The sequence below is a fragment of the Panthera tigris genome, chromosome E1 (assembly GCF_018350195.1).
Source record: "Panthera tigris isolate Pti1 chromosome E1, P.tigris_Pti1_mat1.1, whole genome shotgun sequence".
Lineage (NCBI taxonomy): Eukaryota > Metazoa > Chordata > Mammalia > Carnivora > Felidae > Panthera > Panthera tigris.
Genome location: NC_056673.1, coordinates 54,733,329 through 54,749,561, shown reverse-complemented (window position 1 = coordinate 54,749,561; position 16,233 = coordinate 54,733,329). Strand labels below are relative to the sequence as shown.

General features: G+C 45.6%; 1 protein-coding gene across 3 annotated transcripts in view; it reads left to right on the top strand.

The window, feature by feature from the left end:
• Positions 1–16,233, top strand: part of LOC102963787 (CMRF35-like molecule 1) — a 101,833-nt gene that overhangs the window by 15,658 nt on the left and 69,942 nt on the right. For 2 of the 3 annotated variants that reach the window (XM_007091227.2, XM_042965497.1), the window contains exons 8-9: positions 9,495–9,617; positions 10,639–11,330. The gene's annotated coding sequence lies outside the window, so the exon portion shown is untranslated. The remainder of the gene's footprint in view (positions 1–9,494; positions 9,618–10,638; positions 11,331–16,233) is intronic. The other variant, XM_042965498.1, reaches the window with a different exon arrangement.

Genomic DNA, 16,233 nt, shown 5'->3' with positions numbered 1-16,233 from the left:
CTTCTTTCCTTCTCAGCCCCAGAGTCCATTCTCCTCCCAGCAGTCAGAGTGATCTTTTAATTTTATTTATTTATTTTAAAATAGTGGTTGAGCTCATTTATTTTTTAAAAAAATTTTAATGCTTATTTATTAAACTTTTTTTGATGTTTATTTATTTTTGAGAGACAGAGAAAGAGCACAAGCAGGGGAGGGGCAGAGAGGGAGGGAGACACGAAATCCAAAGCAGGCTCCAGGCTCTGGGCAGTCAGCACAGAACCCAATGCGGGCTTGAACCCATGAATCAAGAGATTATGACCTGAGCCAAAGTCGATGTCTCACTGACTGAGCCACCCAGGCACTCCAATGCTTATTTATTTTTGAGAGAGAGTGTGAGCTGGGGAGGGGGAGAGAGAGAGGGAAACAGAGGATCTGAATCAGACTCTGCACTGTCAGGACAGAGCCCGATGCGGGGCTCAAACTCATGAACCATGAGATCATGACCTGAACCAAAGTTGAATGCTTAACTGACTGAGCCACCCAGGTGCCCCAGAGGGATCTTTTTAGAGCACAGATGTGGTCACTCACTGCTTATTACCTTCTGGTGGCTTCTTCTGCAGCCCAGGAGGTCCAGGGGATACATGGGTCCCTGTCTGCCTCTATGACCCCAGCTCCAGCCACTGTCCTTCTGACAAGATGAAGCTTGCTGTTTTCTCAGGGCATTGACAATTGCTGTGTATCTTCTTTCTGGAATGTTCTTCCCACAGATGTGTGACTAGCTTCTTCTTTTTTTAAATGTTTATTTATGTTGAGACAGAGAGAGAGAAAGAGCACACTCGTGTGGGGCCGGGGGGGGGGAGAGGGGTAAAGAGAGAGAGATGGAGAGAGAGAGAATCCCAACCAAGCTCTGTGCTGGGTCTTGATCCCACGAGCCACGAGATCATGACCTGAACCAAAATCAAGAGTTGGACGCTTAACCGAGTGAGCCACCAAGGCACCCCAGACTAGTTAGCTTCTTTGTACCATCACATCTTAGCTCACATTGTCCCCTCCCAGAGCAGCCTTCTCTGACCACCCTAATGGCAGTAGTCCCTGCCACCACCCTTAATATCTCCCCATTGCCCTGTTTTACCTCCTTCATAGTGGGTACTGCTTTATGAAATTCATTATTGGCACGTGGGTTTATTGTTTCTCCCTCTCAGCTAGGCTCTAGGCTGCCTGAGGTGAGGGTTTTGTCTCATTTACTGCTGTATCCCCTGTGCATAGCAGGTCTCCTACATGGCGGGTTCTTGAATGTTTTTATGTTGCCTTGAACGAATAAATAATGTGATGGTCCAGATGTGGGAACACAGGGCAAGCTTTCAGGAGCAGGGACGCAAGTATCTGTCATTCTAGGAAGGGCCACCTGGGCAGCCCAAGGAATTTCAGGATCAAACTCCCAGAATCATGAAGTGGAGAGATTTCTTTCATCCTCCTGAAGCCAGGGGAAAGAGGATTCCCTATGATTCCTCCTGACTCCAGGACAAAGGTCTATTACTTCACTTAGGTCTCTTTTGGTGGAGGCTGGGATGAAGCATCAGGGAGAGGAGTCACAGCTTGGGAAGAAATGATGAGCTATGCCTGGGGTTACAGGCAGTTGCCCCCACAGGTACAGGGGCCATAGAAGTGTTTAGGGGCCGCTATTAATGACCTGGGGTTGCCTGACTTCCCACAACCACAGACACCCCAGGCGGTGTGGGGGGAGGTAGACTTGGTGGATGCCCATCCCAGCATGTGTGGCTCTCTGCTCCTGTTCCCACTTCCTGAAAGATGACTGATTCCTGAGAACCTCAAGAGCTGTTCCATCCTGGAGAGATTTGCAGAGCTTGGGCAAACTTAAATATTACTGGACTGGTCATTGAAGCTTGTTGGGTTAGTGAGACTGTTTTTGACCCAGCCTACTTTAATTAATTAATTAATTCAGAGACAGTGCAAGTAGGGGAGGGGCAGAGAGAGAGAGGGAGACACAGAATCCGAAGCAGGCTCTAGGCTCTGAGTTGTCAGCACAGAGCCCGACGTGGGTCTCGAACTCATGAACTGCGAGATCATGACCTGAGGCAAAGTTGGACACTTAACCCACTAAGCCACCCAGGTGCCTCTGACCCAGCCAATATTGAGATTTACAGAGCAGGAAGTGCCTACAGAGGGATTTTTAAGTGGAAGAGCTCAAAGCAGAGCAAAACCAGAGTGAGTCGAAGTATAAGAATAACAGAGAGCCTTGGGCCAGTGCATTTTAGCGATTGTGCATAACGTGGCTTTATTGCTGAGTTTTTAGGCGGTCAGCACCTCACAGAACTTATAAGTACATGGTTATTCTGGATAGTGAGGCACTCATCTTTTCTGGTAATCTATCACAGACACCAATTAGTGTGCTGGCACTTCTGACACAAATCTAGAAACCCAGGGAAGTTTAGAATTCAGCTCAGTTTGATTTGGTTGGAGGAATCTGGTTGCTTCTGCCTTCATCTTGACGGTAGATATGGGCTGGAGATGGAAAGTTCTGGCAGCCTAGCTGAACTGAGGAAAGGTAAATCCACTTAGAAAGACAGATCCACTCTGATCACTTTTAATTGCCTTATTCAAGCTTCTGAAAAGGTGTCTGTCAGATATATTGCTGGAGATAATGTTTTAATCTGAAATTCCAGCCATCTGGGTTGGTGGCTGTCTGAAAAGGGACCTTCTCGTGTCCTGAGAGATGGGGTTGGCTAGCTCATGACATCTGGGAAAGCTGTCCTGTCCAATCTACATTCTGCAGCTGACTGGTGGTCCTCATGGGAAACATTCGGGGTCTTGGGGTTTGGGTCATGACTGCAGGGATCTGCCCTGCCTGCAGCCCAATTTGTTCAAGCTTGAGCTGACGTTTAGAGAGTGCTTGGGGGAAGTACTTGGGGTGGTGGGGGGAGAGGGGAAGCAAACACATGTAAGAGGTTTGAAAGGAAACCGTTTCATAATGTTTATAGATTGGTATCCTGGTATTGTCTCAGCCATATCCGGCTGCTCCTTAAAGAATTTGTTAAGGCAGATTTTGGGTGTCGGACTAGCGCTTTTACTGCAAGAGCGAAGAAGTTCAGATATAGTTCCTCTGGTTTGAGTGAGAGTGACATTTGCCATTTTTGCTGTATGGTTTCCAGGAAAGCACATTCTGTTAAGACAGATTCCAAGATATTTAACCACTCGGCTTTGACTGAGTGCCTAATTATTTATAGCATGTTCTAAAGTTGCTGGGGTTTCCCTCTTTTGGTTTTTGAATTATTAATGTTTAAAGATGCCACAAATTATAGGGTTTGGACAACCTCCTTTTGAGAACTGTATGCATATTACTGGCTTTCAGGAGACGCAGCCTTTTTGAGAGTCGATTGAGAGAGAAAAATATACGGGGCTGGTAACTTTCAAAATACATGATTGGGGGAGGGTGCCTGGGGGGCTCTGTTGATTAAGCGTTCCCTGTTGATTAAGCGTTCGACTTCGGCTCGGGTCATAATCTCACGGTTCGTGGGTCCGAGTCCCGCATCAGGCTTTGTGCTGACAGCTCAGAGCCTGGAGCCTGCTTTGGATTCTGTGTCTCCCTCTCTCTGCCCCTCCCCTGCTCATGCTCTGTCTCTCTCTCTCAAAAATAAATAAACATTAAAAAAAAAAACCCAAACCCCAAAATACATGATTAGCGTAAGTGTTGGATTGAAGTGACGCTGAAGCTTACCTTTGCATGACACCTTGAAAGTAGAGTTCATAGCCACTTAGCCTTGGAAAGGCCAGACTGCTGGAATAAGTTGGTATCATGCACCAATAATTTTTTTTTTTAGATTGGGAGGGACTATTATTGTGGTCAGCCTTTTATTTTACCAAGTAGGTACAGTCTTTTCCAATGTAAATGGAATTGGTAATTGATTGGATTGTTGAAACTGTTGGTTAAGTGAGGGAATTGTAAAGAAATATATGCTTCCTTTAAGGGACTTCTTTTCTACTCAAGATATCGAAATGTGTAGTAATTTACTAGTGTTCTGATGTAGACTTAAGCTTTTTCTTTGTTTACTTGCGGGTCTCTTGAAAGAAGGGTTCATTGCTGTTTCTGCACAATGTGTTTCTGCCCACGTTGTACTGTCCTGGAGCCCTTGTTCCAGTTTCTCGGACATGGAGCAAGACATTGTAGACACTTATGAAGCAATCGGATTGCGAAACCTTTCTTTGTTTTTATGGTTTTCCTCCCAATATTTTATAATTTTCTCACTCATTCTGAATTTGGTGGCATTTTTTTTTAATGACATGCTTTTATTGAGTCTTTCCAAAGCATTCAATCTGTTATTTTTTTAGAAATAGCTGGGTTTTTTTGTTTTGTTTTTTTGCTCACACTCATTTCACTGGTCAATATCTTTTCTGTTTACACTTTTAGTTGATTAGTTTATACATGGATTAATTAGCTGACATAATTATAACCATTGTGTATGATTGACCATGAGATTGAAGGGTTTTGGCTAATCTAATCTACGGTTAACCTAATCTTTGGTTAAGAGAGGGTTTGGTGAAGAAAGTTTCTACTAAATGGTTATGATCCTAATTTCATAAAAGAATGGACATTTGAGCACCCCCAAGCCAGAATAGTAGGAAGGTTTCCCAAGAAAGGACAATTGATAGCTTTCTGCCAATATGATGTGTGTAATTGCCTACAAATTGACTGATACTTTGTCCAGGATGGTGCTCACATGTGGGCTAAGGGCTGGCAGACACTGATCTTATTCACACTGGACATGTTCTCTGGACATGAACTCTCTCTGCTGCATTCCAGGGGTTGTGGCCTAGGGTTCCCCCCAACCCCCTAGTAATCCTACTCATCTGGATGCTGACTAAGGTTGTTGTTTATGAGGGCCCCATGGCCCTCCATCCGTTGGGAAGAGGGCCCCTTGACTCAGTCCAATTCCGCCTGCTCAGCACAACCCCTTTCCCAAAGCAGCCCACTGTGACCACAAACTCACATGGCCCTGTCTTGAGGGCGTGTGGTTCTTGCAACAAGAAAGGGTGATTGATGCTCACCTGCTGAAGGAATCACTGAGGACAAGTTCAGAATTAAGGAGGAGGTTAAGACTTTGCTCCTAAGGGTCACGAATAGAGAAGAGACATTCTAAACCTTTGTGTCATAGAATATCTACTTCAGTAGAGAGGAGGTGTTTACTACAGGTTCCAGAATAAAAATTCCATCCTGGGGGGTTTCTCCCACATCCCTCTCCATCACCTTCCTGTCTTCTGTGATACAAAGCCAGATGTCCTCAATTCTGTTTTTTACTAGCTTATTGCTTCATTTTAAGTTATAAAGTATTTGATGAGTCTATATAATGTGTGTATGTGTTATAAAGGATAATGAAACAAACACCCATGTACCCGCCCTCCCCCCCTACTGAAGAAATGGTCGCTCATTATTTGGCTTCTTTTTTTCCTTCCAAGGAGGGAAGCAAACATACCTTACCTTAGTCCTAAGCATTAGGTAGCTTAGGGGTCCCACACAGCCCTTGACCCGCTCTCATTGCCTTATGTTAATTAGCAAGGTGGTCAGGTGAGTTGGTCTGCATTATGTAGTATTCTGTACTAAACTGACAAATTGATGCCACTCTTCTTATTTTAACATTATTTTTCTCCCCCAATAAAACCAATGCCCACTTGTGCCTTTATGTTATTTAAGAATCTGGCAATTGGTTTGCCATTCTGACAGCAGCCACATAGAATTTCCTTCTGGCATTCCCACGTAGGATGCTGCCCTCTGTCAAGGGTAGTGAGGGTTTCTGTGACAAAGAGGCAAATGTCTCAACCGCTGGTCTCAGCCATGGTGCCCAGTGCCAGCCCACTGGTCATTGGAAAGAGTTGCAAAAGTTCAGATGATGACTTCATTTCAAAATTTCACACAGCCTTTGCAAGATTAATAATGAGCCAGAAAAGCAGAAGGACTAAACCCCAAAGACCTCGTGATCTCCCACCAACTCCTGGCAAGTCAAAGTAGAATGGGTGGAGAGGTAAAGTGTTTTATCTTAAAACACAGTGAGACCTGAGAACAGAAGAAGGAGAAACAGGAGGTAAAGTGAAGGAGAGGCTTCCCCGGAGTGGTGTTGGTGTAAGTCTAGGCTTGCTTTCCTGGGGTTGCTATCCTGCAGTTGGATTTGGTGGAGGCAAATCCCTAGGGGGTAAAGTTGCTTGGCTCCTTTGCCCTTGAGACCCAGTTAATGGTAATTCACTGCAGTAGGCCTACTTTCCAATAGCATCTGGGCAGGTCTGGAGGCAGAGTCTTGAATCTGCATTGCGAATGAATGTCCCCCACTGGCATTGACTCTGCTTTGGTGTTTGTCCTGGGCCAGGCTGAAATTGTTACCAGGGCTGCACTAGGATGGCAGGAAGTCAGCATCAGAAGGGGAAGCTACCAGTTCAAGCCTTCCTTTCCCTGAGAATCCCAGGGGTCCAGGGAGGGCCATGCCAGCATGCTAATGGGGAAGAATTCAAGGTCTGGGGTTAGACACCCTGGGGATGGGGTTCTGTCTTTTACTTGCTGAGTGGCCTTGGACAATCATGAAATGTCTCTCAGGGTCCAATGACTCCTCTGCCTAACGGAGTTTAACCAAAGTGCCACAGCCTATGTCCTGTGATTTCAAAGTAACCAAAGTAACCAAAGTAACCTTCTGGTTCCCACTGTGGGACCTTGGGTCCCCACCAATATCCCTCCAGCAGATCCCAGCTATCTCTGAGAAGTCTCACGGGGCTAGCACCCACATGACCCACAGAAGTCTCCTTCAATGCTTTATTACAGCAAAATGTTAGCATTTATTTATTTAAATGTTTATGTATTTATTTTGAGATAGAGAGAGAGCACGAGTGGGGAAGGAGGGGAGAGAGAGAGAGAGAGAGAGAGAGAGAGAGAGAGAGAATATCCCAAGCAGGCTCCATGCTACCAGTGCAGAGCCCAGCATGGGGCTCAATCTCATGAAACACAAGATCATGACCTGAGCAGAAATCAAGAGCCAGATGCTTAACCAATTGAGCCACCCAGACGCCCCCCAAATGTTAGCATCTAGTAAATATGAATGGTGATACATGGGCATTTCCTTTTTGTTATGATATTCTCTGTACCTTTTGATAAGCTTCAACATTTCAGAATTAACAAAAGATTTTCATGTGTTCATACAATGGAATACTATGTAAGCATTAAAACTAATGAGGGTGAAATGAACAACGCCCTGAACAACAGTGGGAGGGGGGGGGTGTTAGGAGTGCTGACTCCTGTGCAATTGAAAATCTGCATATAACTTTGACTCCCCCAAAGCTTAACTACTTAGTCTACTGTTGACTGGAAGCCTTACTGATAGCATAGCTGATTAACACTTATTTTTTATGTTATATGTATTACATACTGTATTCTTTCAATAAATAAGTCAGAGAAAAGAAAATGTTATTAAGAAAATCATAAGGAAGAGGGGTGTCTTGGTGGCTCAGTTGGTTAAGTGTCCGACTTTGGCTCTGGTCATGATCTCACGGTTCGTGAGTTCGAGTCTTGTGTTGGGCTCTGTGCTGACAGCTCAGAGCCGAAGCCCACTTCAGACTCTGTGTCTCCCTCTCTTTCTGCCCCTCCCCCACTCATGCTCTGCTCTCTCTGTCTCTTAAAAATTAATAAATGTTAAAACATTTTTTTAAAAAAGGAAAATCATAAGGAAGAGAAATGCCATAATGGACTATATGGTATTTATTGAAAAAAATCTGCATGTTAATGCACCTGTGCAGTTCAAACCTGCATTGTTCAAAGGTCAATCGTATATATATACTTTAGAGAGCAATTCCATTTTAATATAAGGTACATGTTTTGAAACAGTGGCATCACAGATAATTTTTTCTTTGTTTTGCATTTCTCAAATTTTGTAATTAGACATGTGTTAATAATAATGGCTCATGCAGTTAACCAATAGCCACCAATAGAAGTTGACTATCCAACCCAGTGCTCAAGTCACAAACACAAGTCTCATTTACTTCTTCCCCAGACCTATGTGGGGAAGCCACCTACCCCAGTGTTCCCAAGGCTGGAACCTTGCCTGTCCACTTTTGGGTGTTCTGATCTGCCTTCCACACCATGCTTCCTGCTGCCCGTTACTCTTGCAGATTGCTCTGGACCTGGGTACCACCATTCCTCGCCAGTGAATGTCACTGGTGACACAGTGACAGCCTTTGGGGGAGTACTGATCACCCCTTTGCTATTCTGCCCAGAGCATGAGATAACCCTTCTCTGGCTCTTCATGGCTCATCAGAAACCAGTCATGCAGTGAGACCAAAAGAAGAGGATGCACCCAAGTCAATAGCTCAGAACTACTGCACAGACCAGGGTTCAGACCCTCCAGGGGTTCTTACTTGACAGCGGTAATTTACATAATCTGGGGTCCAGCACAAAATGAAAATACGGGACTCCTTGTACAAACATATTGAGATGATCTCAAGATAGTGACAGCAGGGTATTAAACTAATCACAGGGCCCTTCCAAATGTGGAGCCCCAAGTGACTGTCCAGGTGGCACACCCACAAAGCTGGCCTTGTTTGGGAGGCTTCCATATCACTTCTCAACTGCTTCCACGTGACCATAGACTACTCTTGCCTTACTCCCACTGGAAAAATTCAGGCGTCTTCACACCAGCTGACCCTGGTCCCAAAACCAGGAGGAAGAACTTCCCCTCATTCTAACCTGAGGCTTGCCTCCTGTCTCCTCATCTGCTGTCCCTGCATCGACCTCCTCCTGGGGTGGTTGAAAGTTGGGTCATCTGTTTCCTCTACAGGACAGCCTACGCCCACTCATAGGGTGAGGTCTGGCTCCACAGACCCAGTAAGCCAATTGGTTTATAGGGTGACATCAGTTCATTACCTAAGTTTGATTGTTAATAACCTAAGTCTGGGTATCCAGTCTTAAATGACACCATGTATGGGACACAGTCCAGTTTCATGGGGAGAGTGACAAGTTCAGCTCAGTTCTTTTTCAGTCACTTTTCATTAAAGATTTGAAAATATTGGGACCCAGCCTTCCCCAGGATTACCATGGAGTCCTAAGTTGCTTTTTCATGACTAGTCTATAGCTAACACACCCCCATTTTCCTTGGAAACCACTCTCTTCCACTCGTGGTCAATAGGCCTTGGATGGGACCGACTCCTCCATGTGACCCATTTCAGTCCAATGAGCATTAGATATAGGACTTCATTGGAAACTAGTAGCTGTGAGGATGTGACCTGCACCTGCTGACAGTCATGTGACCCCACAAGAAACCTACCTGTGAATAAAGCTAAGTTAGAGGGTAGAATGTTGATAGACAGAGACAGATGCTGTTGTCTGAGTCCCTGGATCCAACTAAACAGCATCGCCAGGCTTCGCACTTACACAAACCAATGAATTTTCTTTTCTTGTTTAAGGTGGTTTGACTTGGGTTTTGTCACTGCCCATCAAAATGATCCTGACCACAAGAGTTCTCTGTTTACAGACAACAATGAAACCTGGGTGGCTTATGCTCAGGGCTGTGGAAATCAGATGAGATAACTTATATGCAGGTGTTTTGCAAACTGTAAAAGGCTATTTGAATGGAATGACCAAGGAAGTACAATTGGTGAGTGGCATAGCCAGGACAAAACCTAGTTTTTTTTTTGATACCCCAAGCCCCATTCTCTTCTTTAGCTAATGAGCTGCCTCCTGCTCTAAGCAAATCCGTGAGCAGGCAGGTGGTGAACAGGGCAGGGGGTGGACAGGGCAGCGAGTGGGCCAGACAAGCAGGTGGTGGTCAGGGGTTACTCTGTGTGGCCTTCTTTGTGTTTGTGGTGCTGCACTATGATGTCTGGAAGAGACCCTGCTCCTCAGGTATGCGGGAGTGAGGGTCTCTGAGGGCATGACTGCAGAGCTTACCTGATCCCTTGCCTCTGTCTGTCCCAAGACTCCCTTCATGGACCAACCTGTCATCCCCAGGGGTCGGTCAGAGCTCTGGCATTTTTGAGTTTGACTGGATGTTTATTGGCTCAGATGTTTGGCAATGTTTAGGGAGGGGGTGCCAACTCTGCTGCTACTCATCTGACTCTGCCAAGCTTGGGCCATAGATCTTTACTCCAGGCACTTCTCAGAGGTACACTGGGGAACCCCTCCCTGTCTTGGACATGGACTGGAAGGGATTCCTATCTTTGGGGCCCCCTCCTGGAGCTTTGAAATTTATAGCCCTTCAGATCAGCCCCTGAGCCGGGACTCAGTACTTGGTAGTCTGAGAGAGCTGCAAGCATTTGACCCACGGGCCGACTTCCCACCACGCGAGAACAAAGAGTCCATGACCTTTAAAAAGTCTTCATAGACACTGAAGTCCATGTGTCATATTGGGCAAAGGTCAGATGGGGCCTGAATCATCTCTGTGCCAGCCCATTGACCCGCCCCATCTGCCACACTCAGTTCCTTGGGGGTTGGGAATGGGCCTTGTTCCTGGGTGCTCAGGAACACATGATACCCAGCAGAAGTTTGTTGAATTCATTCTCAAGATTCTCAACAGTGACGTCCGGTTTCAATGGGGGGCATGTGGGATGGGGCAGTGGTAGGCTATGGAGAAATGGCCCCAATCACCTTTTTCTTCTTTCATGTCCTCTCCCTTGAAGCCCAAATCCCTAAGGTCCTGACAAGGGCACTGAGAAAGATGGAGGCAAAGATATAAGATGACAACTGTTGGTGTGTCTGATGGGGCCTCTGGAAGAGGGAGCATCCCTACCCCTTTGCCCCCAGTCAGGTCGAGTCCTGGGCATTCTCAAACTCAAAGGCAAGTAGTTCCTAAAGGAGTGCAGGGAACGAGGTCTGGAGAGAACAGCATGCCCCTTCCCCCCATACCAGGAATAAATACAGCCAGGGAGGCAGGTGTCAGAGTAGAGAGGACCTGAGGAAGAAGGGGCCACAGGAGTTGCACGTTCAAGCTGTGTTCATAGCGTCACCAGCCATCAAACCGTATCAGCCTGATTTCGTTAAACATCTGAACCCTCCAAGTCTCCTTTTTTTCTGGATTTCATGCTTAGCAAACAATCCCCTGAGATAATGTGGCTTGGCATCTAGAACAATACATGAGTCTTGACGAGCCTGCCTGGAGAGATGGATCCACTCTTGAGTGAGTGAGCAAAAGTGGGCTCTGACCCTACAGAGCTGGGGGCTACACACTGGACCGCTGCCAACACCCTACATGAGGACACTCTGTGACCCCCTCAGCACAGCTCTTTGCCCTCTCCTGACCCTATCCCACTGCATGTCCAGCTGTCTAAGGTTTGAATCTGGGCTCTGCCACTTATTAGCTGGGTGACCTCAGGTAAGTTTCTTGTTGTCTTTCTGCCTTGTTTACTCTTATTTATTTATTTATTTATTTATTTAATGTTTATTTTTTGAGAGAGTGCGTATGCACACGTGTAAGTGGGGGAGGGGCAGAGAGAGAGGGAGGCACTGATTCCAAAGCAGGCTCCAGGCTCTGAGCTCTCAGCACAGAGCCCGACGCGGGGCTCGAACCCACAAACCGTGAGATCGTGACCTGAGCCGACGTCGGACACTTAAGCGACTGAGCCACCCAGGCTCCCCATTGTTTCTTCATCTATAAAATGGGATTAAAATGAGGGGTGCCTGGGTGGCTCAGTCGGTTGAGCATCCAACTTCGGCTCAGGTCACAATCAGGTTCCTGGGTTTGAGCCCTGCATCGGTCTCTGTGCTGACTGCTCAGAGCCTGGAGTCTGCTTTGGATTCTGTGTCTCCTTCTTTCTCTGCCCCTCCGTTGCCTGTGCTCTGTCTCACTCTATCTCTCAAAAATAAATAAATTTAAAAATAAATTTAAGATGAGATTAAAATGGGGTTGCTGTAGGATTGAATGATGTAAGGTCCTTAGAACAGTGCCTGGCACATTGCTTTATAAAGGGTCTGCTGTTATTTAAATTTCTACAATTCCTACCAACTGTGACCTTGAGCAGTGACTTTATTTTTTTCCGTTTCACCTCCATTTCCCTATTTATAATATGGAATTAATAATAACCCTTACTGGAAAAAGCATGTGGTAAGTATTAAGTCTCACAGCATATGTTAAAGTATTTTGTAAACTATAAAATGCTCCACAGATGAATCATGCGTTAATTTTTATCATCTATGATTAACAATTATTAGTCTCACTGGGTCCCTCCAGATGATAGTGCAGAAGATGATTTTATACTTCTCTGTTCCCAACCTAATGACACCTGACAAGGGGAGCAGGAGAAGGGAGAAGAATCTCAGGGAAGACTCTCCCCTACAGAGGACGAGGCTCCTGATGGGCTGGAGGGGGGCTCTGCCTCATCTGGGCTGAGTCTTTACCAGCAATGCCATTTTTTCCGAGGGTTGAGGACTTCTCAGTGTGAAGCTGGGAGGGGCTGGAAGAAGCAGGGTGCTATGTTCCTGACAGTCCCCTGGAGGTTTGCTCTGATACATGGCAGATCTGCTTTATAGTAAGCAGACTTTCTGGGAGTGGTGTGGATGCAAAATTCAAATAGCAAGGGAGGAGGAGGGGGACAGGAGGAGGAAGGGGAGGGGAAAGGTTTGCTTTGCCTTTAAAAGGTCCTTAACAAAAGAGGAGGGATAGAGACCAAGAACACATTATCACTGGCCCTGCCTATACCTTGTGAAAGGAGGTGTGTGTGTGTGTGTGTGTGTGTGTGTGTGTGTGTGTGTTGGTGGCAGCTAGGGGCGGAGGACTAGTTGTTCAAGACCCTTAAAAGTATGCCATTTGCAGGGGCTCCTGGGTGGCTGTCGGTTGAGCGTCCGACTTCCGCTCAGGTCATGATCTCACAGCTTGTGGGTTCGAGCCCTGAGTCAGGCTCTGTGGTGACAGCTCAGAGCCTGGAGCCTTCTTTGGATTTTGTCTCCCTCTCTCTCTGCCCACCTTCCTCTCTCTCAAAAATAAATAAACATTAAAAAAGTATCCCATTTTCAGAAACACAAAGCATTCAATAGCACCCTCATGTGGATGGATCAAAACTGTCTGCCACTAAGCAGAAATACAAATAAGGAGGGAGGGAGCAGACTTTGGCATCAGGGTCAGTGACATAGGAATCATCCGTTAGGGGATTCTTGAGTTCTGCCTGTTTAAACGATTATTTTCATAGGACCTTGTTACCTCGAGGAGCAGGGTGAGGTCTGGGGAGGTTTTGACTGGTACAGTTAGTTAAGGGTTAAGATTTCCAGATCTGTTGTTGGCTGTTGGCTTGGAGCTCTCACTTGGCCCCAGAAAACCTCCTCTGGTTGGCCGGTGGGAGGCAGGTCCAGGGCCACTGCGGACTGGAGAAGCACATTACTTGAATGCTGTGCAAGTTGGCAAAGGAGCTGTGGGCTCCATTCTCACTTGCCGTCTCCAGGGACTGCTTCTCTTGCCTGAGAACAGGAGGCCAGAAGCAAGGAGCACACTGGGATTCGTTTAGAGCCACTTCAGATTTCCTGTTTAACAGTTCCCCAGCCTGGTGCTCACCTCTGGCTGTTTACTTCCAGCAAATCTGGGTTTCCTGCCCACAAAATGAAGGAAGTCAAAGCCACTCCCCAGAACAGCTTCTAGGAAAAAAATGTTAGTGGACCAACACTGGTGAGTCCTAGATATTTTCTCACAAAAGACACCAGGAAGCCCAAATTAGAGGGAGGAGTAGTTGGGGAGGGAGGCCTGAAGAGTTTGGAAAATGGCTTTGAGATATTGGACTGAGTCACCATCATTTCCTGCTGAGGTTGTCCAAGAGAACCAGCCAGCACCACTCCCCAAGCCAGCTGCCTGCTCTGGGATCTGGGCAGGACAGACAAATTGGTCAAGGGACAGACAAATTGGACAGACCCGCCAGAGATCCTCAGTGACGTAACACACACTTCATTTATTTATCTGAAAGCGGCCAGAGCCAGCAAGAGAGGAAAACAGGCAAATGGAAACATTCTAACAGGGAACAGTTAACTTTTACTGGCTTGTTTGTTTGTTCCTGAGCTGAGGATGGAAATCGGGCAGGGCTGGAGCTAGTGCTCTGGCTTTGGTTTTACTTTTTTTTTTTTTTAAAGAACCCCTCCCCCTCCCACCATCGACACTACCTCATTGAGGTACAATGGACTCATTTTGAAAGTAAAATCTCCTCACCTATGGGTACAGGTTTTCCTGTGGAATCAGATTCTTTTACCATAAACATTGTTTAAGTGAAAAAAAAAAGAGAAGGATAAGGATAAAGGGTGTGGAAATCACAGGATGAACAGTAGACAAGAAATGTAAAGGAAAACTACAAGTGAGGAGGGGGGTACTGGAGATGACCTCTTGGCTTTCTCACTCAGCTAGAAGTGTTAGAGCAGAGTCAGAGGGAATGGAAATCCCTTGTAAGACACAGACGTTTTGTCCTTATTTCCCTGATAGTTCCATTTTTTTCCAACAAGGACTAAGCCCTGGATGAATGGATGGACATTCCACATCTTTCTTCCCCCTTGGTCAATGGTCTTTCTGAGATGCTACAGAGGAGAGTGACTTTGGCTTAGCAATTATTTGCCCCTCCTGGAACAAGGTTAGCATGTGGGTGTGCATCAGAGTGCTGGTGGTGGTGAATTAGGAAGTGAGTCTCTTTGTCCTGATTCACTAGCATCTGGGGCAAAGCTCCGTGCTTCATTTTCCTAGAGTTCATGTTAAGGCCCTGGCACAGCAAGAATCCAATCCGTGGGCTGTTCCTGAGTTTCCAAGCCTCACCATTGCTCTTGACCGCTCTCAAGACTATACTGGTAGCACGAGAGGGCTAGGAGGTCTCTCAGTGAAAGAGAGGCAAGGTTGTTCACATGTTTTAAATTATTTAGTTGCATCAAATATTCAGATTTGTGAGAATAATAGCAACTCTATTTAAAAACTCCAAGCATGTGATGGATGAACTCAATGTTTCCAAGCAGTTCCCAGCTTCCAGCCCACACTCCAGGAATATTCTAAGAGTTACTCAGGCTCATCTGGGTCACCCTCTAACTCTTGGGACTAGCTAAAGTGCAGGTACCATCCAAGGCTGATGATATTTGGCATATGTTTTCCATATAAGTGAATTTTAATGAGAGGTTTTATTGTGCCCCATGCTTCACCTCCCAGAGAAAGGAAATATTCAACCTAGAAAATCAGGGTTGGGATGTTCACATGGAAGCCTTGATGAGTGAGTGAGGTGGGTGTGTGAGCTTAATCCCATGGGACTGTGCCCATGAAGAATGTGTGTGTGTGTGTGTGTGTGTGTGTGTGTGTTTCTGTTTATAGAACTGCCGTTCTTCTTACAAAGATCCATTATTTTACTATGAAGTTGCTCTGGAGCCCGAGATATGTGCCCTAAAAACAACCACCATGCCAGAGAAATACATATTTACATCTACATATTTACATTATATTATCTAACATCTTCCTTCAAAAGACAATAAGCCAGGTATTATTATTCCCATTTTATAGATAAGAAAAGTGAGGCTCACAGATGTCATTCAAAGTCATATCAAGGCCTGTTTGATTTCAAGCCTGGGGTTTCTATCCACCATACAGCAATGTGTCTTCTCTAGCAAGTTTTAAAAACTATCCTACATAAAATCTGGAAGTCCTGTCAAAACATTAAATGATACTTTCCCCTCTGTAAAGGTAACTTCTGGGGAGGCGAAGGGACAGTATGTGGAAAGGTGTGTGGGGGGGATTCCTGGGAAGCTGGCAAGGTTCTGTCTTTTAATCTTGGTAGTGGTTGCACAGAGGTGCTCACTTTGTGATAATGCATCAGGATGTACACATATGATTTGAGGTTTTCTTGTGTTTGTTATACTTCAATAAAAACTTGATCTTAAAAATCATTCTTTCTGGCAACTAATGTTGGAGGGGAACTCTGCTTCCCATGGCCAATATGTTCTAATGAATCAACAAGAATTTCTTGGACTCTATCATATAGCAAACCTAAGCATAATACAAGTATGTTTATTCCCTGCCCTTTTACGTAAAGGTTCTTAGGTGGATCACATTAAAAAATCATTCACAATAATAAAATCACATTAGGAGGAGGTGATCAGCATTATATGAAAAGGAAACTTTCTATACATACATTACTCTGTCGGTTACCGGAAGGTTTGAGTGCAGCTTCTGCTGTCAAGATGCTCACAATCAAGCTGAAGAAACCAAGCATTCACAAGTACTAAGTAGACATTTGTCTTCAAATATATTGGAAGTTGTCAGAACAGGCTCTCTCCCA